General features: G+C 44.3%; 1 long non-coding RNA gene across 2 annotated transcripts; it reads right to left on the bottom strand.

Annotated features, from left to right (window-relative positions):
* On the bottom strand, nt 1-27,609 carry LOC132251410 (uncharacterized). 2 transcript variants are annotated; one of them, XR_009463438.1, is made up of 5 exons: nt 27,185-27,609; nt 9,536-9,613; nt 8,076-8,143; nt 4,495-4,603; nt 1-1,617 (listed from the first exon to the last, which is right to left on the bottom strand). It is a non-coding gene; the product is annotated as an uncharacterized LOC132251410 (long non-coding RNA). The 2 variants fall into 2 exon arrangements; XR_009463437.1 differs by lacking the exon at nt 4,495-4,603 and having other exon boundaries at nt 27,185-27,572.

Raw genomic sequence — 27,609 nt, 5'->3', positions numbered from 1 at the left:
AACGTTTATTATTTTCCTTTATTTTTTGTTGAATTTGAACACAACAAAATATTCTCAACTATCAGTTTGCATGTAATAGGCCTGATTCTAAAAGTATTCTGGGCCGTCCTCATTGTTGTCTTGTGTTTCTTTTCTGTCAGCACAGAGCATAACACTGGGTGCATCTACACGTGCATTTGATCTAGAATCCGTTTACCTGCAAGTAAACTACTTACAAGTAAACGCTCCCAGCCAGGTGTCTGCACAGGCAGGGGAGCGGGAGCAGATCTGGGTGCTAGCCCAGGGGCTGGGACATGGTACCCTGCCCCTGGGAGGTTGCCTGTTGCTGGGGCGGGGACAATGTCCCCCTGTGCCGGCAGCAGGGAGGTCCTGGACCTGGATCCCCGATTGGGGGCAAAGGACTTGGAAATTGCTGCAGGGAAGGGGCAGGTCCCAGCCCCCTGCCTCATCCACCAGCTGGGAAGCTAGCAGCTTGTTCACTGCTAGCTGCCCTACCAGTGGATAGGGGCAGGGGGATGGGACCTACCCCACCCCTGCAGCTCTTTCTAAGTCCCATGCCTCAATCGCCCAATCAGGCACAAGGCTGGGACCTGCCCTTGACCAGGACAGTTCCCAGCCCCTGCTCCTTGATTACAGGATGGTGGCTGGGGAGCCTGTTTCCTGCTGAGCTCCGTGAGTGCAGAGCTGGGTAGGGAACAGGCTGGGGAGCTTGTTTCCTGCTCAGCTCCATAAATGCAGAACTAGGCAAGGCACAGGTAGGGGAGCCTGTTCCCCATCCAGCTCTGTGCTCATACAGCCAATTTGTTCCCACCCAGCTCCATGATCACAGAGCTGTTCAGGGAACAGATTTCCCAGCTCCCCACCAGCAGGGAACTCCCAGTACCAGCTCCATAGTGGCAGGATCAGCACTGGGAGAATCTTTATCTCCCAGCCCAAGCTCTGCAGTCATGGGGCTCGGGCGGGGAGACCCTTATCTCCCAGTGTCAGTTCCACAACTGTGAGGTGGGCGCTAGGATATCATAATCCCCTAGTCTGAGCCCCTCACAGGGCTTGGGCCAGAAGATAAGGATCTCCCAGTGTCGGCTCTGCAACCATGGAGCTGGTGCAGGGCGAAAAGGAGCTCCCAACTCCCCTCTCCCTGATCGTGATGGTGAAGCTGGGGCTGGGAGATCCACAAGAGCTACTGGGCCATTACTAATCTTGAGTAAATTTGCTACTTGCATTTGTAACCTCATTAATCGCAAGTAGCAAATTTACTTGCGATTAATGAGGTTTACTGTGCAGTAAGCATGTGCACATGTAGATGCACATGCTTACTGTGCAGTAAACTACGCTACTTCACAGTAAAGCATCTTGTGTAGATGCTCCCACTGTTACATATCTTCCCAACATATTCTGCATGTAAAGTTACACCAGTTTGGGGCAAACTTCACACATCATGTGATGATAATTACAAATTATGAGCAAATGCTTTCTTCTAACACTGGACAAAGAACTTTATTACAATTAGAAAATTCATATAATCATTAAAGCATTCTTCTTTACGCTGTCTCTCTGCCTTCCTGTAGACCTTGTGTCCAGAAACTTTTCCAGCCCCTTCTTCTGACTGGCTTCATCCTACGTAATTAAAAAAAAATACACTTATGCCTCTTGTTGATGAAAAAAGTCATATCCCTAACTGATGTCTTTTATAACATGCCACATAGCTTTGTGGAATGCTTCAGTGAAGGAGCAGTAGTATGACATTTCATTTAGATTTTGCAAGACACAAAAGAAATACGTTAAAAAATGCTGGTGTATTTGCTCATCTTGATACAAACAGTATTCTCTATTCAGTCACATTCTCCCGTACATGATGTCAAAAAATTACATAAAGGTAAGACTATTTCTAACTGGGATTACTAACTTCCATGGAACTTTACTTGGACAATTTAATAAATTATTACCTAATCCCATATAAAGATTAGCATAATTCATTCACTGATTTATGTACCCAGAGTTCTCAAGAGACTGGCACAGATTTTCATAAGATGTAAGAATACATGATTTAGGAATCCTTTCTTCAGTGACTCAAAGGCTCTTTGGTATTTGTGCAGGAAAAATTGCTTTTTGTTAGCCAATATAATGATGCTGTCTGCTCTACAAACTATTATACATATATCTTAGAGAATCTGCAAAGACTTCCATACCATCGTACCTCCTCCAGGTATATAGAAATTTTCTAGTCCCTTTTAATGGGTAGTTTCTAGCGCTGTAACTCTAATCCAGATTCACAAATTACAAGACAATGGCACAAATGGAAAAAAGTGGAGGAAAATAAGTAGCTAAAACAGCGTAGTAAGAAAAGAGGGTATTAGGATCCAAATTCATAGAGTAGGCTAGAAGGCACTTCCAAAGGTTATCTAGTTGTAGCCATTGCCTGAGGCAGGATCATCCCTATCCAAACCATCCCATACAAATCCATTGTCTTAGCAGAACTACACAGTCAGTCCTGATAAGCACAAGACATGTCATCCTAATCTGATACAGGTAAAACAGGGGGACCATAGCAGCCAATGTCCTGCTGCTGCAAAGTTTGTTAAAATATGCTTGAGAGATCCAAGGGAAAGGACCAAACAGCCCTGCACAGTCCATACCAATCTGATCATAGGGTAAAATTCTTTCTTGATCCCATATATGGCAATTGGTCTGACCCTGTGTAGAAACATAAGACCCTCTAGCTAGGAAAATCCAGGTTTAAGTCCCAGCAGGAGCCCTGGCACACCCCAATCAAAATCCCCATCCTTGGCTGCAACCAACACTCAATGCTTCTGAGGAAGGCTTTAAAAAAACCTTCTAACACATGCAGCAGCAGAAGGGGAAAAAAATGTCTTCTCAGCCATGTGGCACAAGCAAAGTCCAGAAGCCTGGGAAAATCCCATAGTAGAACATAGGCATAGATACTCCTGGATCATCCCTGACCAAAGCTTGTCCAGTGTCTTCTTGAACAACTTCAGTGATGGAGGGTCCACAACTTCTCTGCAGTCTATTCCACTGCCTCACTGTTCTAAGAAGTTTTTCCTCATATCCAATCTAAACCTACTTTGCTACAACTTAAAGCCATTGGTCCACATCTTACTCTAAGCAGCAAGAGAAGAAAGGTGTTTTTCCTCTTCTTTATGGCAGCCCTTCAGGTATTTGAAGACTGTTTTCATGTCCCCTCTTAAGTGCCTTTTCTGCAAGCTGAACATGCCTAGTTCCCTTAACCTCTCTTTATATGACATGCCTTCCAAGCTCTTTATCATTTTTGTCACTTTCCTCTGGACCCTCTCTAACTTCTCCATGTCCTTTTTAAAATGTGGAGCCCCAAAATATGCTCTGAGTACATCTACATGAGATGCAATTGCACAGTGGTTACTGAGCATTTATTTAGTACTTATTTAATAAAGTACTAAATAAATGAGAGTTACTGCACAGTAGTGCTGGCAAATGCCTTTGTAGTGACACTACTGTGCAGTAGCCTAATAATACTGCATGGTAATGTATTAGCACTGTTTGTGCTGTGACATGCTACTGCACAATATTATTCAGCTACTGCGCAGTTTGCATGTCATGTAGATGCACCCACTATATTCTAGATGAAGCCTAACCAGTGCCGAGTAGAGAGGCACTATCACCTCCTGCGTCTTGCATCTAATGCTTCTATTGATGCATCCCAAAACTGCATTCACCTTTTGTGTAGCTGCATCACTCTGCAGACTTATATTGAGTCTTTGATCTACCATGATTCCCAGATCCTTCTCAGCAGTACTGCCATTCAGCCAGGTGTCACTCATTTTGTATTTTTGATTATTCTTCCCAAGGCGTTAGCTTCAGCCCAGCTTTCCTATCTGTCAAGATCCTTCAAAACTGTGCTTATGCCTTCGAACATGTTTGAATTCCTTCCCCGCATTATGTCATCTTCAGACTTAGTCAAAAAGCTCTCAGTTCCAGCATCCAAATCATTAATGAACACACTGAACAGCTGGGCCTAGGTGAGACCCCTCTGGGACTCCACCTGAAACCTCCTACCATTCTGACATGGATGCATTTATAACTACCTTTTGCTTCAGGCTATTGAGCCAGTTGTCTATCCACCTTATAGTACTTTTGTCCAGCCCATATTTTGCCAGTTTGTAAGGTCATGTGAGGAGTCCCACCAGGTTTCCATACTCCCTACTAGGTTATGCCCACTGGAGAGTAGGAGGGTTAGTTCCTCCTGCTTGTTCCTCATGCTCCTGGCATTAGTGTACAGGCACCTGAATCCTCCTATTGACCCCCAGCTTCCTGTCATGCTGAAGGAGAGCTATTCCTTCAGCTTCCGCAAGAGTGGCTCTCCAAGTGTCCCTATCTACGGAGCTTTCTTGTATGTCAGGCCCTGGACAAGCTCCAGTCAGTGTTTTCCCATCCCCCAGGAATCTTAGTTTAAAGCTCTATCTAGAAGATAAGCCATCCTGGCCGACATCAGAGACTTACTGCTCTGTAGGAGATGGATGCTGTCCCTTCCCAGGAGTCCTCTGTCCCTGAAGTGCACACTGTGGTTGAGGAAGTCTCTCATTCAAATTTAGGTGTTATCTCTTTCGTACTGAAAAATGCAAGTTTCTTTCAGTAAGAAGGATAAATAACAAAACAAGAAAGCACAAAAGTAAAATTTCCAGGAGAGGGCACACAGCAAGTCTCTTATGCAACTGTCTACACAAAGAAGTACCCCAAATGGCTACAGAGAACAGTCCCTAGGTTGACAGGTGCAGTGCTGAGAAAACAAAGCTATAGTACTAGCTAATAATGACCTTCAAATATGCCAGAGGCATGCTTGAGAAAGCTACTCATTAGATCTGCTTGGTAGATTACATATCAGTAATAGGCTTTATTTAGATAAGAGGTATCAGGAATATTCTGAGGTCTTATTGGCTCAAAATAGCTGAATCTGAATATATGAATTATGATATCTGCTAGAGTGGGAACCTTTTACTGTGTAGGTGAGCTCAGGAAGAGTGGTGTGAGACCATCTGTTGGCAAACAGCATGCTGACACATGCTGGCAAAAAAAGTAAAGAAATACATTTCTGATCAGACTTTGCAAAAATGAAAGTGAGACTTTGCTTGTGGAAAAAAAAGGATCTGTCACAAAACAGTCTGTGTTCTGTTGTGACATTTTCCCAGAATAAAAATGGTGTCACACAGCTCCTGACTAGATAGTGCTTATTTTTGGAATTCATTGCCAGGCAAGACCACTCAAGTGCAAAGCTAGGTGGTTCTGTCATGCTAAAAGCTACTTGCATATGCTGCTCTTAGTCCATTCTTGGCCATTGGTGGAGAGTGACAATAAAGAGACTGAAGGATGTGCACTTAAATGCATGTAACTCATTAAATGAAAAACACCAAACCACCAGTTCCACGCTTCCTTAACAATCTGTTTAAAGTGCCCCCAAGTCTTTCTTAAGAACTAAGGGTCTTTTTCAGTTACAGACTGGCATCGAGTCCCTTTCTGCTCATCCTTGCTTTGATGTCTTTGGGACTTTCTGCAGTTCCTAGCCTTGGTAGTAACAGGGATAAGACAGCCAGCTACTGTGCTGGTGTAAGGAACAGAATCAGAGGCCTGCATAGTTAAATGGGAGGCCTGCAGAGTTAAGTGGAGCAGCAAAAGGCTAATAGGTGGAAGACAAGGCAGGTGCAAGGGACATCTGCCAAGCTATTCATTGCCCAGTAGGAATACTGACATCTATGTCCTCAAAAACAGGCAGCAGTAATGACAAGTACAACCTCCCTAGCTTGCTCCCAAATGCCTCAGCTCCATTGGAAAAAAAAGCAAGGAGCACCATTATGAGATTCAGTGTCTCTGGATATTGACCACTTGGATTTTGATCTGCCCTAGAAGGAGAGAAGAAATGGGTCTTGGGTCTGGCCAGATGTTCTCTTTTTCTTCCAGCATCCTTCTGAAGAAAGGGGCCATTTCCTCTCCTTTCTAGATAAGTTTTGGCCGGCTCTTCCTGCAGCCACACCAAATACTCTTCTAATGGGTAGAGTACTCTCCTGTCAGCTGAAAGAAGGAAGAATCTCTTTGCATCGAGTCATTTTTTAAAGAAGTGCCTGCTCACAATACAGAAAGACCTGTCTGCTAGACTTATTTCTTTGGGATCAACTGAGTTAGTAAAAGAAATGTGCAGAGTATTCATGGGCTCAGGTAAACAGCTTCCATTTATGTGTAAAACAAATTAAACACATAACAGTAAAAATCAGCATGAAATGATTTTAAGTGTGGCCATGGTGCTTGAAATGAAAGATCCAAGGAGGATTTTTCCCAGCTCTCCTGCAGGCTCTATTTACTTTTAACTTAACTAATCATGCTCTGAATTGCTGACAACAAAATAATTGAACCATTGTCCCTGTCACATCAGTGACTAGTTCATGCTTTGCCAAATCTCACAGCTGAGGTTGGGTAGTACTGTTGCAACAGTGTTGATTTTTCAGTATAACGGTATAGAGTGTGGCATGAAAATTAGGGAGCCTAGCTCCTTCCCTGCTCTCCAGCTAGGGCAATCATATTATATGTGTGGGAATGGCCTGCAAAATTTTCTCATTCTTGGTATAACTTGACATCCACCAGATTGACTGAATCCACAAGGTCAAGGTAACAGAAAATCAGATCCCCAGAGGGTCTAGTTAATGAAAAGGGAAAGAAGTAATTTGTAATGCAAGGATAAAACATGGTGTTGATAACATGTTTCTTTCATGATGGTATTAGCTGTATAGATAGTGGACTTCATTCTCACTTATGCAATGTGAATAAAGGAGAAGAGAAAACTGACAAGTTATTAAGGAAATTGTTGGGGATGCTAGATAGTTTCTTGCAAAGAAAGGGCATCATAGTAGGTCATCTAATTTACCGCTCCTTCTGTCATCCTTTCCTCAGGAATTCAAGGCACAGAGAACAGAGTTAGAACAAGAATGACACAGAGAAGTTCAATGGAAGAAAAACAAAGAGGAAGTATGCAAGTTAATTAGTGACCCAACTTGGCAATGACAGCAGCTGTGCTTCAAAGACAACAGAAGCTTCTGTGAATGATTAATACAGCAAACAAGAGATGGGGAATTTAGCTCAGCAAGAACAGGGCAGATTAGAAGTGGGCTGTGCATATGTTGGTGGCAAAAGAAGAGAAGCTTGCTGTCACCCATTCTATGGCATTTCACCTGTTGTATAAATACCATTGACTAAGAAATACTGTTCTGTAGGTGTGCTTCTTGAAGATACATTTCCTTTTCTGGAGCCATGCATCTTGTAAATGCTCAGCTCCATCTGCATGGTAATGAAGCAATAATAAAGGTAATTTCCAGAGCACTTAGCCCCATGGTAACACTGCCAACGGACCTGTATAGAAGACTTGGGGAAAATTAGTGCTTCTGAACAAAATAATCTACTGAGTAAACTGATATCAGAAAGTGATTCTAATCTTGGAGCCAATGTTAGAGAGACACTGCTCCAAGGAAGTAGCCATCTTGGAACAAATTTTCAAAGGCACTTCAAGATACAGAGAAGAACCTAGTAAGATTTCAAAATTGCCTAAGCAGCTTGGGGGCTAAGTGCTTGGGCACTGATTTGCATCTTTGGGTGCTTGAATACTTTGGCAAATCTGGTTCTTTCAGTGAAAACAGACCTCTGTACATTGATGAAGATGAGGGAAAACTGTGTGGGCACTAACATACATATATACACAACCTGATTCTCCTTTCAGTTGCACCTGTGTTAATCAGGAGAAGCTCCAGAAAAGCCGGTGGAGGTCTGCTGATTCTAAGCCAACCTAAGTGAGAGGAAAATGAGACCTGCACTTTTACTGCTGGATTTTTCCTTTTTCAGGCAGCTATATTGCAGCCTTTTCTTTCTGGCATTTCACATATTCAAATGTATGAGTTAAAAATGCATTCTGATAAATTCAAGAACATTTGGCACTGACTTGAAACTACCGAACTGAGCATGTAAGTAGCCTAGTTTAACACTTCATGTTATGGTTCTTCCCATGCTCCCACCCCCTGTTTCATCCTATTGTTTATTACACTTACTTCTTGCATTCTGCTTGAAATGAGATGGAAAGCTCTCTGAAGCAAGGAGTCTGCATTGTGCACAGGAACTACAGAAATAGATCACAGCAGGAGTTAAAATGAAATACATCTAGGAAATCACATAATATTTACTAAATTGACTGATTTTACAGCAGCTAAAAAGGAATTAGCCTAATATATTAGCTTTGAGGTTAAGAGTGAGAGGTGTTAGGGCAAAGGGGAGCTGAGGAAAGTAACATTTTTTTTTTAATTAAACTTCATAAGAATAACAGTAGTCTCCACAGCTTTTTAGAGTTTAAGGTCAACAAGGGACCATTAGATCATCTAGTCTAACCTCCTTTATATAGCCTAGGCCATTGCCTTTTATCCTGGGTGTCTCTACACTTTCATTAATGCACTGTAGTTACTGAACATTAAGTTTAGAACTTGAATAACCAAGTACTAAATCAATGCACAGTAACTCGCATTATGGTGCAGTAGTGGCAGCACATGGGGTTTTTTGGACGTTAACCATGCAGTAGCATACTACTACTGCGCAGTAGCATACTAGCATGGGTTTTGCCCAGCGTACTACTGCACAGTGTTATTAGGCTACTGCGCAGGTAGCATCTTGTGTAGATGCACACACTGAGGCTAATAACTTGGGTTTGACTAAACCAGGGGTGTCAAACTCATCAGGGTGTGCAGGCTAGAGGAGTGGTGCAGGACTGATTCATTGGCCAAATCGGGCCCACAAATTGGCCCCACTTTCTGGACCCAGCATGTGTCCTGAAACAGCCAGTGTGGGCACCATGTGCTGCCCAATCCTGCTCCAGCCACTTCAGGGTGTCATGAAGAGAGAGAAACAGTGACGGCACAAACCAAATACTGGCAAGAGCCAATTAAGAAAAGGAGGGAGCCATGTTTCCGAAGCAGCTAGTCGATGAAGCTAGAGAGGACCTGGATAGAGAAAGAGGGCAGAACAGCCCCAGATAAAAAACAGGGAAGGAGGCGAGGCTTGCTGGAATGAGAAAGGAGCCAATTGGGAATGTGGGGGTGAAGGGGAGTGGAATGCTAGCCGTCCGGGGAAGCCGGAGAACTGCAATGAAATGGGAGATGCTGACATAGGATTCATCGTCAGGAACGATCCAGGAGCCGGCGCGGCTTCAAGAAACAGAAGAAATGACTGAGTCCTACAGTACAAAGTAAAACTGTTCTTATATTTCTTTTCAAGTTGTGAGTCAGGCTAGAGCAACATTTTAAAGAAGAAATGAAAAAACAACTGAAACAATAAGCCTGATATTGTTTAGAGACTTAAAGGGGAAGGCACCTTTTTTTTTTTCCGTTGAACTGATACTCTTAAAAGGAAAAAAAAGGAAATTAGGCTTGTTGAGCTGGAAGGCCAAGAAACTAATTTTTTTTTCCTGATTTCTGATCCTACTGTGTGATGCTCAGAGAAGTATCTAGGACATAATACTTACCTCCACTGAAGAAAAGGTTGACCAGTAGCTTGAAGAACAGGCTCCTGTCACTTCTTTCAGCCCAGGATATGCCAATACCTAAGAAATAAGAGAAACCAATGTAAAAAGTTTAGATAGATACCTAATAAAAGAACCTTATTATTAAGGACACACTGAGTTTTCATCTTTTGTCAACCAGTTAATTTTTACGAGAAAATTCAAAATCAGAAGGGAATTGATCAACAACCCCTTTTTCCAGTGGTGTTTAAGTTGTACCCTCCCGGTATAAATCCTTTAACATCAAGACATAGCAGATGAGATCTGGGGTCAGCACTGAAGAAAAAAAGAAGAAACGGGGAAGAAAAAAAAAAAAAATCAGGTCATTAGAGATTAATCTGGGCAACTATGTTTTTCATAGAACAAGAGACTAGACATAACCCCTCACACAGGGGTGTGCTGCACAGAGCAGGCACTCTGCAGGATGTGGACTGAAGTGGGTGCTGTGTGCAGCACATGGGGCCATCTGCCATGCCAGTCATGCTGTCTGTGGGTCACTCTGAGACCTTCAGGCAGCACCAGGATGATACAGATCTGCAGATTGTACCTTTGACATCCCTGAACTAAAGCATTTTTCAAGAATGGCAGCCAATCTGAGTTGGAAGAAATGAAGAATCCACTACTTCCTGTGGTAGTTTCTTGCAGTGGTTAATCACCCTCAGCATTAAAAAACGGACTTGATCTGTCTCCAGTTTGCCGCTGCTTGTTCTTTTATGCTTTTTTGTTGGATTAACATGCTCATAAATTCTCTATATTTTCTCCCCGTAAAGATACTTAGATACTATCAAAGTCATCTCTCAAGCTTCTTGCTGATAAGCTAAACAGATTGAACTCTAAATCTCTCACCCAACACATTCTCTCCCACATTCAGAACATATTTTGTGGCTTTTTTTCTGCACCTCTTCCAACTTTTCAATGTCGTTTAAAAATGTTGACACTAGAACTGCATTAAGTATTCAAACACAGGCCCTTCCAGAGGTAAAACCACCACCTTACTTCTGCTAGCTGTTCCCCAGTTTAAATATCTATAGATCACGCTAGCCCTTTTTGCCACAGCCTCATGCTGGGTATTCACATGGAGCTGTTTGTCTGCTAAATCCTTTACCGATTCACTGCTTGCAGATCTCAGTCACTGCTTTCCAGAATACAGTGATTCATTCTGTGGGTATTGCCTGCATTCTTTGGTCTGAAACGTATGACCTTGTCTTTGACTCTATTAAAACTCATTTTATTTGAATGGGTTCAACTTACTCAGCAATGTAGCTCATTCTGTCTCACTCCTCTGCCCTGATCATTATTTACCACTCTGACAATTTTTGTATAAACCACAGATTTTAATCATTACTGATTTTATATTTACTTATAGCTCATTGATTTAAAAAAAAAAAAAATCATTGAATAGTGTCTGAAGAAGTATTGAGGCCACCAGAAATGCCCCACCCAAGGGTGATTTCCTACTGACAATTTCCTGTTGCACCTTTAGATCTGTTATAACCAGTTCTTAATCCGTGTAATGTGAGTTTAATCAATACGGACCTGTTTTTCACAAAATGTCATTAACTGCTGTTAATTTTACTCCCATCCTTTTATTCTTTGTTAGTTGAATCCCCCATCAGCTTTTCCATTATTTTACCAGGAACTGAAGACATGTCAACTGACAAGTAACTAAGTTATCTCCTTGCCCTTTTCAAATATTAGTCTAATGCTAGGACCTTTCCAATATTCTTGTATTTCTCTGGTGTTGTAAGATTTAACAACACCAGAGGTGGTGATTAAAAATTAACAGCAGCAAGCCACAGATCTCTACAGCCAAATCTTTTGGGGATCTTGAGTGTTGATTTGAAAAAGCTTTTCCTAGCAGGTGAGATTTAACAGCCTCCTCAGTTATGAATGGTCTGAAAAGCAGTTTATTATCCTGATGGGCTATAACAGGGGCCAACAACATTTTTGGCTGGAGTACCAAAAATGCTCTAACCTTGATCCATGTCTCAACTTGGCATTCCTGGGGCAGATGGCAGGGAAGCTGCAAGGGGACGATCCTCATTGCTGGCGGCAGGTGCATGTGTATCTCTGGGTAGATGGCGGGGGAGGAGCCAGGGTTGCACTGCCCTGGCCCCTTCACCAACATTTGCCCAGAGGTGTGTGTGAGGCCACCACCAATGCCAAGGAGACAATGCCAGGGATCCAGACTCTGGGGGCAGCTGTTTGCAGCCTTCCAGCTGCCTGCCACAGTCAACCCTGACTCTGGGCAGCTGCTGTCTGCATGGAGCCTGGGCTGCTTGCAGCAGGGCTTGCAGCTTCCCAGCTGCCTGCTGCAAGCAACTCGGCTTCTGGGGCTAGTGGCAGCTATCCAGAGCCTGGGCTGGCTGTGGCATGCCAAGCAAAATGGCCTTTCGGGCCATGCTCTGGCACATGCTGGGGGTTTCTGATCCCTGGGATATAGGGATATCATCCTGCTTCATTCCAAATACAAAACAGAAATATTTATTGGATGCTGCTATGTCAGTATTAATAACATTATCACCTCCATCTAATTAGATGACCAAAACCCTTGAGAGTAGTTCTGTAAGATGGGACTAATGACACCAGCCTCCTCTGAAAGCACTTCAAAACATTCTGATTAAAAGATCTATATGAGATTATGATGATTTTTACTGTTGCTGTTGTTATTATTGCCACTACTGTTATTATTACAGCTGTTATCTTTTAACAACTAAAGGATCTAGCCTCTTGACTATTTAAGAAACTCGATTTAAAAAGTTTTTACACTTTGCATAAATAAATTCTAGTTGGCTTGTGGGTTCAGAGGTCCTTCTAGTCTTCAAAAGGAGGATGGCATAGCTGTAGGAAAGTCATATTGAGCCTGAGCCAAATCCTCGTGAAAGGAAAAGAAAAACTCCTGTTTTCTTCCATGAGGTTTTGGATCAAGGCTGTTATCACAACCTGAAGAAGAAAAGTAAACTGAAAAGAACACATATCAGTGAAAGAGAAGGGCAATCAAGGTGGCAAACAAGTTAAAAAGTATTTATAGTGAGCTGAACATAGGCATGTTATTAAGGACCAACTAAATGACTCTTATTGACCTTGATGGACTTTTGACAGGTCCCGTATTAAACTAGACGCAGTGAAAATAATTTTCATATTGTCACGGCGGGGTCCTCGCGGAGGGCCGTGATCTCCTTGATGTCCCTCGCTCCGTGTCAGGCCGGCCCAAGACACCCTCTAATTCTCGCCCGCCACGTCTTGTTGGTCAATATAATGTTGGGAGGCTGCCTTGTGTCTTCCCTGGGCACGGCTACTCGGGACCTCTGTCGCTGCGGTTCTTCTGGATCCCCCGGGGGTCTCCTGATATGGTGGGTGTTCCTCGGACACCCTAGCCTTATGGGCTATGCGTGGCTCCTACCAACCCCTAATACCACGCCCCAAGCCTCGCAGATGTAATGGACGTTGTCCGGTCTGTACGCCCGCTTCTCGGGCCTCCTCTTTACTGTGGCCCACTCTGGGCTCCCTCTCTTGTGCCCAGCCTCTTGCTGGGACTCCCATCTAGCCCACTCTGGGCCTCCCCTGCCGGTGTGGTTCCGCTCAGGGACTCTCTAGTGGGCCTCCGGTCCTATGGGCCAACCGCACGGGCGCCCTCTCTGACCCTGGCTCACCGCGCTGCTACTCCCCGTCTTCTTGGGGCAACCGCAGCGCCCTGCCTCAGTCTGAGGGGTGTTGCCGCACTAGCCTGCGGCCGGACTCGCTATGCCCGTCTCGGGTTTCTCAGTAATTGCCCCTCTCTCTAGGGCTCCTCAGTATGGCGCTCCCCCTCTTTGGGTCTCGCCGCGCCCCCACGGGGCTTCTCAATCATATACACTGGCACGCCCCCTCTTTGGGGCCCGCCGTGCCCCCCACAGGGCTTCTCAATCAGATTGCCCCTCTCCCTGGGGCTGGGGTCTATGTACCCCACACACAATCCAGGGTCTCGGTCCCCCATCTGCAACCTATGGGTTGCGCCCGCGACCCACTGGCCATGCTCCTCGCCGCCAGTTGCTCACACACTGGCGTGCGAGCTGCATCTTCCCTGGTGCTATGAAAATAATGCACCCTCTTGGCGCTAGGGCACCCCACACTCTCTGGGGTCCCTGTGATTGAGGCCTCCTCCAACCCCTACAGCCTCACCCAAGCCTCCGGGTGTAATAACAGTGACTGTCACTGTCACAAACACAACGCAAAACCACAAGCCCCTAGGCTGTAACATAACCACAAGCCGCATGGCCATAACTCAGTATCATAGCTTGAGCCTCCAGGGCTATCATGAGCTGTACTTGCAACTCAGGCTCCTTCCCATATCTCAGCTGAAGGAGCTCCTGCCTCTCCAGCTGCTGGCAGAGAACTGCCAGCCTGGCTTCAGCCCTGGGCTTTATAAGGGCCAGGCCCTGCCCCCTACAGGCAGCTGGCTCCCCTTAGTTGCTCCGGCAACCCACAGCTGTGCTCAATTAGCTCTGCCAGGGCTCTCTCCCTGGCAGTTTCTCCCCTCTAGGAGCAGGCACTAAGGTGCCCTGCGACACATATGAATCCCATCTATCAAGAAAATCATTGCTTCTTTCTGTTACACTGAAAGCAATTCTTCTGTGTGAAGTGGCTGCTGAGTGGGACAGGGACCTTCATGTTGGAGCCTTTCAGTGCATCATTGGGCTTTTGATCAGGCCTAGAGCTAAACTCCTGTTTTCTGGCTTGAAAATGGAAAAAGTGCACAAGTAACAAAGGAATGTACTCTAGTTATTCATGAATTATTAGCTTTAAAGACAAAGTACTAGAAGCAAGGATTAGAGCCAGCATGGGTTACTTAGCCACCGTCTTGAAGGCTGAAAGGCAGTGATAAAGCAAAGAGAGGGACTGTGCTTTAGGTATAATTTCTGCCCCAATTTCTTTGCCTACAGGGAGATTGATGTAAATTAAAGCCACATTAAATGCACTGGCTTGCTTGTGGATTTGGTCTCGGACTTTGCCTTCATGTGAATCAGAGACTTTAAATACAGCACAGATCAGGAGCTGTCCAGGTCAACACTGGAAGAAGCTGTTTTTTTAATATCACTTATAAAGCAAAACCAGAGGCTTCTTTAGCTTTTTTCTAAAATCATTGAGCAAGGGTAGTCAGGTTTGAGAAATACAATTCCATTGCATCAAAAGTACTAGTGAAAGTATCTTTCCTGCTGTCACAACCCAAGGGTGTGATTTTTGTTTGTGTGCTTTGGAATTATTTCCCGCCACTCGTAGCTTTCTTTGCAGGGTGCATTTCTTAGTTGCAAAAAGAGAGATGCATGCTGCAAGGCGTTCCCGCCATTTATATTTAAATTTGTGCCCCACTATTGGCCAGTTCTAAATTATTCCTACGTGGCAGCTAGCGATTGGCTTGCTAGCCATATAAGAGGCCTGAGCAGTTTCTGCCCAAGTTGGAGGACTTTATGACCATCAGGAGGAGGAGAACAACTTCACATTTTGTGAAGATCTCTAAGTGCTGTGGAGCCTATCGGACCCAGCGTGTATCTCAAGAAGGCTATAGGGGTCTGATCAACTTCTTGCCTCTCCCCGTCACCGCCTGATCCCTCGACGTACCCTTCCCTGCGCGCAAGTTCCATGGAGCCTAGCAAACTTTGTGTGAGTGAATCCAGAGCTCTACCCGGGTTTGAGTCCTGCAGGTTTATCTTCCCGTCGCTGAAACCCCATTGCGATGTACCCTTATGTTCTGCAGGTTCAAGTTTTGTTTTGTTTTGTAACTACAACTCAAGCAAGTTTTCCTGCCTGCACCGTGACCATCTTCAGTGTAAGTAAAATAATCTTAAATCAACCACTAAGCGTCCGTGCCTAATTCTAGTGTGCCGCCTGCCTTCCCCGACCCAGCGTGTCTAGGCTGCTGGCTATAGCCCGCCACGCGAAAAAAGGGCCTTGCTCCTGGCCCGCACACCTGCCATCTATAACAGTCCCTCGCAAGCCAAATTCTCAATGGTTGTCAGGTGCTGTTACACAAGGAACTACATCTACTGTAATAGCAGAATCTCATCCTTGAAGAGTTTGATCTGGTCAGTTTCTGAAGCCTCATAAAAGTCACCACAGATGCCAAGATTAGTACTATTATGATGCATGCGGTACAACTCCCTGGAGCAATGGGGGAATGAATGGATATTTACAGCTTTCCTGAACTGAGATTCTTTACCTGTAAGTTGCTTCACATGGCTGTCAATCACCATTTTAAGGTAGTCAACCCCCAATGAATGTAGGCTGTTAATAATTTTGACCAGGGCTTTTGCCTGAGAATGTGCATAATTTCAAGTACATTAATACTCTACATTTCAGAGTGACCTAAACAAATTGGAGGATTGGGCCAAAAGGAATCTCATGAGGTTCAACAAGGACAAGTGCAAAGTCTTGCACTTAGGATGGAACAGTCCCATGCACCAATACAGACTGGGGGCTGACTGGCTGGGCAGCAGCTCTGCAGAAAAGGACCTGGGGGATAGTGGAAAATAAGCTGAATATGAGCCAGCAGTGTGCCCTTGTTGCCAAGAAGGCTAACAGCATACTGGGTTGCATTGGTAGGTGTGTTGCCAGCAGGTCAAGGGAAGTGATTATTCAGCACTGGTGAGGACACATCTGGAGTACTATGTTCAGTTTCGGGCCCCCTGCTACAGAAAGGATGTGGACAAATTGGAGAGAGGCCAGTGGAGGGCACCAAAAATGGTGAGGGGGCTGGGGCACATGAGTTATGGGGACAGGCTGAGGGAACTGGGTTTATTTAGTCTAGAGAAGAGAAGGCTGAGGTGGGATTTAATAGCAGCCTTCAACTACCTGAAGGGGGGTTCAAAAGAGGATGGAGCTAGGCTGTTTTCAATGGTGGCAGATGACAGCACAAGGAACAATGATTTCAAATTGCAGCAAGGGAAGTTTAGATTAGATATTAGGAAGAATTTTCTTACTAGGAGGGTAGTAAAGCACTGGAACAGATTACCCAGAGAGGTGGTGGAATCTCCATCCTTGGAGGTTTTCAAGACCCAGCTAGACAAAGCTTTGGCTGGGATGATTTAGTTGGGGGTGCTCCTGCTTTGAGCAGAGGTTGAACTAAATGCCCTCCTGAGATCCCTTCCAACCCTAATTTTCTATGATTCTAATAGTTCCAGGGAAATCAGTTCTTGAAGTTAGACACATACTTAGCTACTTGGCTGAATCACGGCCCAAGTTACTGGATCTGAAACTAATGCTAATTGTGAGTGAGCCCATACTCATCTGACAGGCATAAAATTATGTGAGTATGTCCACTATTATTTCTTGTATGTACTGCAGTGATAATTAGTGTCCCCAGTTGAGACTGAAGCTCTATTTTGGCAAGTGCTGAACAAGTATAAAGTATGAAAACTCACTGATCATCTGGGGTGAGAGGGTAGGGAAAGGAGGTACATGAGGGGAGGCCAACCACTGCAGATGGGGAGGCAGGTCTGGGGAAGAGGAAGGGAAGACTTACCTTCCCAGGCTATTGCTGCCACTGTCACTGCTAAAGCAGTGTCAGCTCCACTCAGGCGGCAGCAGCAGCCCTATGGCTGGGCTCCCTGGGAATCGACCATGGTGTCCCATTCATTCCCTCCCTAATCCGCGATACATGCATACTGGGTATAGGGCTGCACCTACTCTGGCAAAGGGTCCTAGGGTCTGGGGCTCATTCCATTTAACCCCCTTCCCTCAGACACACTGCTTGGTGAGGCACTGCCCTGCCCAGCTTCTCTGGTCAGGCAGGGCAGCACATAGTAAGACTCCTGCGGGGGGTGAGGAGGGGAAGGGGTCAATTCTAGTGCCCCCTCTTAGCACCTAGGGCTAGTGCTCTGCTTTCCCTGTCCTAGTTATGCTACTGTATGAGAAGTTCAGGCCCCAAGGAGCTTACAAGTTTTTTCAAGTTTTGTAGCTTCTGCTTGAGTAGTGAATTCCACTTGAGTTGTGAGTTCCCTTAATTGCTTTCTTTGTTGGTGGCGGCAGTAGCAGCAATCCCTCACAGTCGAGGATGATCACTCCCATGGGTCAGGTAAAGGGTTGAGCATGAGTCTGTTGATGGCTAAGAAAGCCAATCCTAGAGCCAAGGACTCTCTGGGAAATGCCACAGGTGGTGGTTAAAGGGAGAGCTGGACCAGGGATTTCTCAGTCTTGTTTCCTTTCCTTCCATTTTTGTCATTTTTCCACCTCCAGGGCAAAATGGCTTTCCTCAAAGAACGATGCCTCTAACAAGGCATCACCATATAGCCCTGTCCCTGGCTGGGTTTTCTCAATTTGTGGTGTCAATGCCACACTTCTTAATGTTTGCCTTGAGTGTCTCCTTGAAGTGTTTTCTTTGGCCTCCATGTGTCTGCTAAGTAATTGCTTTATTACCAGGGTTAGTTTGCCACACTGCATAAATTAATTCCTTTGTAGATGTGGATTTTTTTTTTAATGCTATACCAAATGCAAGCCATGTGATTTACCTTGGGCCCCTCTACACATACAGGTAAAGGTTTGATGGGGTCTAATGCACAATCCACACAACTGTGCCTCCTGCCATGCTACCTGTGCATGGCTGGAGGCATGACTGTGGGATTGCAAATCCTGGGCTCCCTCTGCACGGCCAAGAAGCACTTGGCCACATGTTCAATTAATGGCATGATAAGAAGCAGCTATAAATGTTTTCCCCATATTTTGTGGAATAACATTGTAGTTTATTCAAATGTAAAGTAACCTAAACTAAATACATGTGCAGTAACCTGAGTTACTGCACAGTGAATGCCTTTTTAGTGACACTACTGCACACTAACTTAATAATACTGCGCAGTAGCATATTAGCACTGTCTGTGCTGTGACATGCTAGTGTGCAGTATTATTAGGTTACTGAGCAGTTAGCGTCTCATGCAGATGCGCCATATGTGTATGTACCACACTTAGCTCAAATCTTTGTTAGAATTTCTAGATGTTACCGTATATAAATAACAATTGGTCTTTTCATCCCTATTTTCTGCTAGAGTAATGATATTTACTTGACAAGCAAGGTAAAGTGCTTTCAATACATGCTCAGAAGCCTTTATCACGTAAGTAGAGTTATTAGCAAGTCAGACATTTACATATCACAATCACTTCCAGAGTTGATAATTACATGAACCATTATTTTTCCATTCTTTACTTTCTGGTGTACGCTTTCTCCAAGGTAGACACAAATTGTGATGGAATAGTCTCTTAATTGTAATATATAAAGAACATGAAATATGACAGTGTCTATATAAATTGTTTGTAACATTTTTCTCTACAGCCTATTAGGAGTTTGTCTTTTTCAGTAGGCAGTGCTGGCTTGACATTGAGAGGATACCTGCAATATTAAAAAATAATAACCCTCAGATTTCATTTCCCTGCAGTTTTAAAGAAGGGTCAGCAAACTCTGAACACTTGGGGTCCTCAGTAAGGAAGCAGCCCTCGGATAACATCTGCTGTCTGTGGGCCTGATCCTCCTCTAATTATAGGCCAAACTGCGGGAAAAGACATTTTGCTCCTCCTTATTCCCTTGCATTGAGTAGACCAAGTGTGTAGATCAAGTTACTCTCTAGCTCAAACAGGCTTGCATGCTGGACAGATCCATTTTAGAGATGAGAATTCAGAATACGTGCGTCCTGGTTTATATTTTACTCAATATTAATTTCAAACTGTGTTTCTGGAAAGGAGCTGTCAGATTGGATTTTCATTAAAAAGTGTGAAACACTGAGGTACTATGCGCCTAAGCCTATCTGCAAAACTACAAATATGTTGTTTGGAAAGCTCTGCCCTTATTCAAAGTTCCCACTGCTTAATCAAAGGGACTGCTGGGGCTTCTGGGACATGCAGATAATGGAGTTTGCTCTGATAAAGCAGTCAAATAAAAACAAAAACTCCCATGGCACTAGGATGAATTTCAAACTAGCTGTAGGTTTTAGTTCACAGCAGAAGGGTTCATGTCAAGAAGACAAGAGACTTAAATTTTTTGCCAAGCTATTTGATGTCTGGCTAAGGGGAAAAATAGGGTCAAAAGCAAAATCCGCTGAAAGCAACAGATGATTCAAATTGACTCCCATGAGTTTTATATTAGACCTTAAAAGTGCAACATCAACATCCACCTTAAAACAAAGAAACTTGGTATTTTGAAAAGCACTGCAAGGAGTTAGCTTCCTCGCTCCAAATGGCTTTCTGAAGTCAGTGAAAGCTGGAGGTCTAACTTCCCCAGATGCTTTGAAAATCCGACCTCAAAGTGCTTGCTGTTCTTTACAAAACAACTGGAAAAATAACTTGACACTGAAATTTCCTTCCCAATATGATTGAGTTACCCTACAACAGCAATCCAAAGTGGCAAGTTCATAGGGCAGTGAGAACACTGATCAGTGCCTCACTTTTATCAAAGGAGTGGCTCTGGCAAGAGAATAAAACCAATCAATGAAAGGAAGTATGGCTTTGTAGTTGTAGCACTAAACTGGGAATCACAAGATTGGATTCAGTTCCCAGTTCTGCCTCATACTTTATGTATAAACTTGGACAAGTTCCTTCCTCTGTTCTTCCACCTCACCTCCAAAACATAGATAATGAACCATCCATTTAGGCTGCACTCTTCACCGCAGACGCTACCTCCTGTCTACCTATAGCACAATGGGGTTTCTACCTGCTACTGAAGTATTTATAACGAAACAAGCCCTTGGCTTTTAGTTTAATGCTCACTGCACTGAACAGAAAAATTCCCACTGACTTCAGTGGGCTCTGGGTCAGGCCAGAACACCTCTATGGTGGAAGGTAGAGGGACTGTTGTCAACCTGTTATTTTTCCCCCATGCCAGACTGGCTGTGACAAGGTGAATTTCTTCCAGGTGAAGTAGAAAGAACCTGGACCATCACCAACTGTGATTTTTTTTTTTTGCCCTGTCTACAAATAAAAGCTAATTCTAAAATTCTATTTCTGTCCTGCAAGTTGGCACCACCAACAGCACAGCTAGCCAGAGCCGGCAGCTATGTCTAATGAGTCTGTGGTCTCTCGTGCCAGATTGATTTTAATTAATATAAAATAATAGAAGCTGACAATGATGTCTGGGCCTCTCTGATGCAAAGTATGCCAGCTCCTGGCTGTGCTTCTTGCTTTCCTACCTTCATTAGAGGATTCAGCACACTGATGCACAGTCTTTCCAGCCTGGAGGGCTCCTTTGGCAGCTTGCCAGGAGCCCAACAATTGCATCCAATTTACATGCTAAGTTACTTCTAATTTCATTCTGAAGTAAATGCAGAGAGTAATCACTGTATTTGTGACCCACTTTATAAAAAACACAGAAGGCAGGGAAATGAGTGGAAGAATGGTTTTGTAGTTACTTTAGATCTGGGTTACATACCCATTTTGGCCACAGTCTTCTCATGTATTCCTGGACAAATTGCCTCATCTTTCTCGCTATAGTTTCAAGCGATATAGGCATTGCTCTGCCCTGTGTGCAAGGCCTAGACGATTTAGATGGCTAAGTCCTATGTTCAAAACTGATAAAGACACTTTGAAATCTAAGTCCCACTGGCCGCGTCTACACGAGATACTACCTGAGCAGTAGCCTAATACTACTGCACAGTAGCACGTCACGGCAAAAAATGTGTAGTATGGTACTGCGCAGTTAGCGTCACTAAAAGCTGTGAGTTGGCCCTACTGCACAGTAGCGCCAGTTACTGTGCAGTGATTTAGTATTTGGCTATACGAGTACTCAACTTAATGTGCAGTAACTATGGTGCATTAATAGATGTGTAGATGCAGGATCTGTGTCCTGCATCTACACATTTATCTATACAATCTACAAAATAAATGTGCATGGTACGTTAATAAATGTGAAACTTAGGATCTAAAGTCATTTTTTTAAAATGAGCCATAAGCTATGTCTACACACCAAAATGATGGGGTGATGGTGGCAAGCGATACCATACCTATGTGAATTTAATTAATCTAGCATGGGTAACAATTACAATAATAATATCCTGGCATGGGCTTCAGCTTCCACTAGCAAGCAAGTTCCTTGTGTCATAATAGCAAAAGTAAGGTAGCACATGTTATGTCATACTTTTTTGCTGTGTAGATGAGTCACTTAGACCATGCAATATTGAGTGAATTGATACCTAAATATAGATAAAAATCTGTGCCTCTCTGCCTCCATTCCTTATGTGTATAATGCAGACAGTATTCCCCTTGTCTAACCAGTTTGGATTTTAGCTCTTCAAGGCACAAATGACCAAAGACCAGTTTATATTTTGTTTTGCACATCCCTGGTTAGGGCTGCCATGCAAAACCAATCCAAACCTATCTTCACACATTTATAGAAAGGAGGAGGCAGCTGTTTGTTCTGAACTGTGAATTCAGATTCACAAACTAGTCTGTTTTGCAGATTTAATGGTCATATGTCCGAGATTTGTACACTGGCTGTCTCGCTAGGGAAGTTCTAAGGAGGCTCATAGAAGCTTATCATTGGGATAAGGGAAGTCACTAAAAGTTGGCTGAGTAGCAATTTTCCTTCAAGCCTGTGGTTCAGTCTGCAGGCTAAAGAATATAGTCTCCTGTTAGATTAGAAATACAGTTGATCTTTTTCTTCACTGTGACACAAAGGAAACCTGTCAGAGTTTGTACGAACTGTTGCTTGGTTTGCTCATTACATGAATATTTAGATTAATCCTGTGGTTGCAAACTTGACATTTTTTTGTAGCTGTCTTCTGTTCTTATCCTATCTCCTAGTGCCTTAAATATTTCCAAATGCCTATCACTATGCTATCTAAGCCCTGAACAAGATTAACCATTGTTGAAATCATATAATTAATTTAAGATGAACTTTGAAGTCCTTACTCAGTTCTCTATTGGCCAGGACTACCACTGACTCTTACTCTGCCACTTTAATTGACTCCTTCATATTTTCTCTGTTTTAAATAAGGTTTACTTTATTATGCATTCATCAGTGCTTTACTTTGGTTTTGCAGCCTTGGTGAGCACTTTATACATACATCTATTAATAATAATACCTGTAATAGCAGTGTATCCCTAATCAGCACATATATCCCATCCATCTGTCTACTTTCTTTCAGATTAGGATACTGTTTTATAAAAAGCCTGGGCACATTTTGAAGTGTGGGTGTCAACCACATAAGAAGGATCCAAAGAGGCTTTGAAAGGACCTGGGAAATTTAAACACTTAAAAGAGTAGTTGATGGCAAGAAAATTTTAACATGTATTGAAGGAAACTAAAATGCATTGTGTAAACAGCTGACTGGTTAGGAATCAGTCATCATTGTTTCCAAAGACGTTTTTACAAACATCAGTCCTCTGATATATCTCTTGATACCAAGCACTCAGTAGGCATTTAGAAATCTATTTTTTTTTCTTGAAATTGGAACTGGGGTATTGTAAATCTATTAGATCTAGTTGAAGTTTGCCTCCAGTATCTTTAATTTAGATGGTGTATAAATATTTTTGTTCTGTTAAGTTTCTAAATGATTGGTTAAAGGAATCTTCCCTGAATGATGCACCATAGTGATGACTGTCCCACTACGTTTAGAATGTATGTAGGCAAGATGAAAATGAAACCTATTAAAAATCCTTCAGGTTTCAGCAGAAATGGCCATTTCCATGCTTCACTGGTATGCTGTAAGTCCCCCTCTGTGCCCTATCTACAAAGAAAGCGAGTCTATAATAGTTCTCAGCTGAACAACTTAGCTTCTTAGCTCAAGCTATACAGACTCAGGCTTTTCACTTTTCCTGCCACTTAACTGGGCCCAAAATGTTTCATTCAAAACATTTCAGGTTTGACGAACATGTGCCAAAGCCAAGGCACAGCTCCTGTGGGATCCTGCCTGGATACCATGCAGACTTTTTAACAGCTGGGAACCTGATGTTTTCAAGGTCAATGGTGCCGTGGCACACGCAGCAAAAGGAATGCTCCACACCCAGGAACCCAGACTGTGACCTGATGCTTCCAGGGTTCCCAGGCCTAACACAGACCTGCCAGGAGAACTCTGCCAAGGTCAAAGATACCAGGAGTTCCAGCTCCTAGGCAGTCAGTTCTGCCAGGGCCTCCAGCAAAGCCTGAAATCCCTGGGAGTTCCAATTTTAACCAGAGCACCAGACATGGAGATCCCAGATAGCTGGCCTTCTTGCCAGAGTCACTGAACAGCTGGAAGGTCCAGGGAGCATATTTCATTTGGGAACTTCCCATGACATTTTCTTGGAGTGCCTGATTCATGGAAAATATGAGAACAGGTTTTGTTTCTGTGTGACTTGGACTCAAACCAAATTTAAAAAAAATGTAATTTCCTGCAAGTTAGAGGCCCTGCTTTTTTAGCCCTTTCTACTACACAGGTCCCTATGCCAATGATCAGTGTCTGCCAAGATGGCAACTGTCATATCAGTAGAAGCCCACTAAAGATTAGAGCTGCTGTGAGCCTCAGATAATCAGGATGAGTTTCCCCAGTCTAGGGGAAGAATGTATCCCACTGGTGAGCAGATTACTCCTATTTCTATTGCTATTTTAATAGTTTTAAACACCAGAAAAGATCTTGTCAACTGGTGAGATAACACTTAAGTCTCCTTAAAGGAACAGCTCTCCACAAGCAGCTGAACTGGAAGATGTGCTGCACCTCTTTCTGGACCTATTGCTGTGAATATAAATAAGTTCTGGTCTTTAAATCTGTAGTGGGTTGGGGCAGGGAAAGGTTCCCAAGAAAAGCTGGCAGTGAAGCAGATACAGCATTTTGGATATGACCATTTTCCTCACCTGAAGAAGCAACTTCATCAAATGCCTCAGATCAGAAATTAGACAGAGATTCCTAACAGTTCACATAATAAACTAAACCAGGAAAAGCCTTCCATCACTTGCAGTCTTTAAATGAAGGCTGGGCATCTCTCTAAAAAGGTTATACTGATTTAGCCAAAATCTATGGCTTTGCTGCAAGTATTGCTGAGTACAACTCTCTCATGTCCTATGTGTGTCAGACTACAATGTCCTTCTAGTCCCCCCACACCTTAAATCCTATAACTCTTTATGACTGTTAGAAGAAAGAGATGGCTAACATGACATGGTGTCAGATATTGTCACATTTTCAATCATCCCAAATGAGTGTTCACCAAACAGTAAATTCAGCCTTCTGGAACTTTCAGTTTGATAGGGCTGTGGACCAACTGATGCAAGAGGAAATGGACTTGAAAATATTAATTATTTGTCTTGGCTGAACGAGATGAAAATAATTATAACTCTGTGGGTGCATCTACACAAGACACTACTGTGCAGTGGTTACTGCGCATTTATTTAGTACTCATATAAGCACTTGTATAAGCAAGTACTAAATAAATGTGCAATAACTGGAATTAATGAGCAGTAGCGCTGGCGAACATCTTTTAAGTGATGCTACTGTGCAGCAGCCTAATAATACTGTGCAATAGTGTATTAGTATTGCCAGTGCTGTGACATGCTCTTGTACAGTACTATTCAGCTACTTCACAGTCAGCATCTTGTGCAGACGTGAGGTACTACTGAAAGATCTCTGAGCATTTCATTCCATTCAGCAGTCCAGTACAAGAATATCCATGCCTTCACTGAATGGAGGAGAGATACAGAGGAAGTATGAGAGCTTTTAAGAGCCCTGTTTGAACAAGGACTGTATTATGACTTTGGTCTCATTTAAAAAAACAAAACAACAACAAAGCATGAGATCATTTAAATACCTGGGATTATTAAACAAGTAACTTTCTGAACAGTTACAGCAAGTATTAGAGCTAACAGCAGAACAAGGGCTCTGCAATCTGAGTCACAAGGAAAGGAAACAACAAAAACATAGTGCAGGAAATAGCAAGGGAAAAAAAATCCTTTGCAGGAAAAAGAGAAAGGCATTTAAAAGAACTGAGGTCTCTGGACAAAAAAAAAAAAAAAAAAGCAAGGGGGGAATTCAGGACAGGAGAGGTTTGTCTAGCAAGCAGATTTGGGCATAGGAAACGTACAAAGACACAGGAGCATTTCTGTTGAAGCACTGAATCAGGGAGGTGGTCCAACAAAGGGTGGGTAATATGTTTCGTAGTTTCATAGTTGGTAGGGTTGGAAGGGACCTGAGCAGGTCATCAAGTCCGACCCCCTGCCGTGGCAGGAAAGAGTACTGGGGTCAAACGACCCCAGCAAGGTGTTCGTCTAACCTCCTCTTAAAGACCCCCAGGGTAGAAGCCAGCACCACTTCTCTTGGAAGTTGGTTCCAGATCCTAGCCGCCTTGACAGTGAAGTAGCGCCTCCTGATGTCTAGTCTGAATCTACCCTCTGCCAGCTTGTGACCGTTATTTCTCATCACTCCTGGTAGTGCTCGGGAGAACAGGGACTCCCCAATGCCTGCTGGTCCCCTCTGACTAGTTTGTAAATGGCCACTAGATCCCCCCTCAGCCTTCTCTTGTGAAGGCTGAACAGGTTCAGGTCCCTTAGCCTCTCCTCGTAGGGCCTGCCCTGCTGCCCCAATCATGCGGGTGGCCCTCCTCTGGACCCTCTCAATGTTGTCCACATCCCTCCTGAAGTGCAGCGCCCAGAACTGGATGTACTCCAACTGCGGCCTAACCAGTGTCGCGTAGAGGGGGAGAATCACCTCCTTGGACGTGCTTGTGATGCATCTGTGGATGCATGACAAGGCGCGGTTGGCCTTCCTAACCGCGTCCCCACACTGACGGCCCATGTTCATTTTGGCATCAGTAATGACTCCAAGATCCTTTTCTGCCTCTGCACTGACGAGAAGGGAGTTCCCCAGCCTGTAGGTATGCTGCTGGTTCTTCCCCCCCAGGTGCAGCACCTTGCACTTGCCAGTGTTGAAACCCATGTTTGGACACAGGACCTGGGAAGTGAGTTTAATTTCTGAGCAGACCCAGATTTGTAACTGTGAAATCTGCAATCAAGATCAAAGGTCTTCCAGAGCCTACATACCACAATCATCTGCCTTTGCCTTCTCAGTCTGATTGGCCTGGTGCCCACTTACAGCTTGGTCAACTGAGGCTAGTTTTTTCTGTGAGCTTGGAGCAGGACTCAAACTCCCACCGTTATATCAGCAGAGACACCACCTCACAATCCTGAGAGTTATGCTGCTGTTATCAAATCTAAGGTTGAATTGGGATGCAAATTTGATTTGTAGACACTTCTAATGGGACGAGCCTTCATCCAAAATGGGAGCAGCCCAGGAGCAGGAGTCACGATCACACGACAGCTTAAGAGTCCACTGCCTGGATCCAGTCTATGCCTGTTACACGTCCAGAGGTAAGGAGCACTATATATGTAGGACACCTGCACACATGACTCTGTGGCACGACACCTGCTACTGAGGAAGCCACCACAAATGACTCATTTCATGCCTCGCTAAGCAGCCATCAGTCAGCCAACACCACAACAGAGCCAGTCCGTTTCAAACCCTTCCTCTTACACAAACTGAACCTCAATAATGTAGCATTCATAATTGTATTAATAGATTTGGGACCTGCTGTAAAGTCACTTACACCCTGCCTAAAAATTGTCCCGGTCTCCCCAGGAAAGAGGGCGGCGCCCTTGTCACAAAGCAAACATCCTTCCTCCTGGCATCCGGTGCTCACCGCATGGGAGCCCGCGTGGGAAGCACACCTCTTATAGAGCTGGCGAATGTGTCATTATTGTGACTATAATCCTCACCAAGGGCGTCACTCTCTCACATGTCTAGGCGCACCCCTTCCTTGGGGAGTGGGGCCTTGCTACCAAAACGCACAGAAGCAGCGGGCAGAGCCGGCAGCTCGCGCGCAGCTCCTCGGCGGGCGCCTGCCTGCCAGGGCGGCGCTCGCAGCTCGGCCGCTGCGGGACACCCCGACGGCGCCGGCCTTTCGCCCCCGCGTTCCCCAGCGCCGAGCAGTGACCGCACGCCTGTCCCGAGCAGGAGTCGGGCAACGGTGCGCGGGGCCAGGCGGCGCGAGCGCGGGTCCCCTGAGCCAAGCAAGGCCCCGGCAGTGCTGGGCGGGGGCGGAGCCGGGCCCGGCCCGGGAGCGCA

The sequence above is a fragment of the Alligator mississippiensis genome, chromosome 7 (genome assembly GCF_030867095.1).
Source record: "Alligator mississippiensis isolate rAllMis1 chromosome 7, rAllMis1, whole genome shotgun sequence".
Classification (NCBI taxonomy): domain Eukaryota; kingdom Metazoa; phylum Chordata; order Crocodylia; family Alligatoridae; genus Alligator; species Alligator mississippiensis.
Note: the sequence above shows the minus strand (reverse complement) of the source record. Positions and strands in the feature narration are given on the sequence as shown.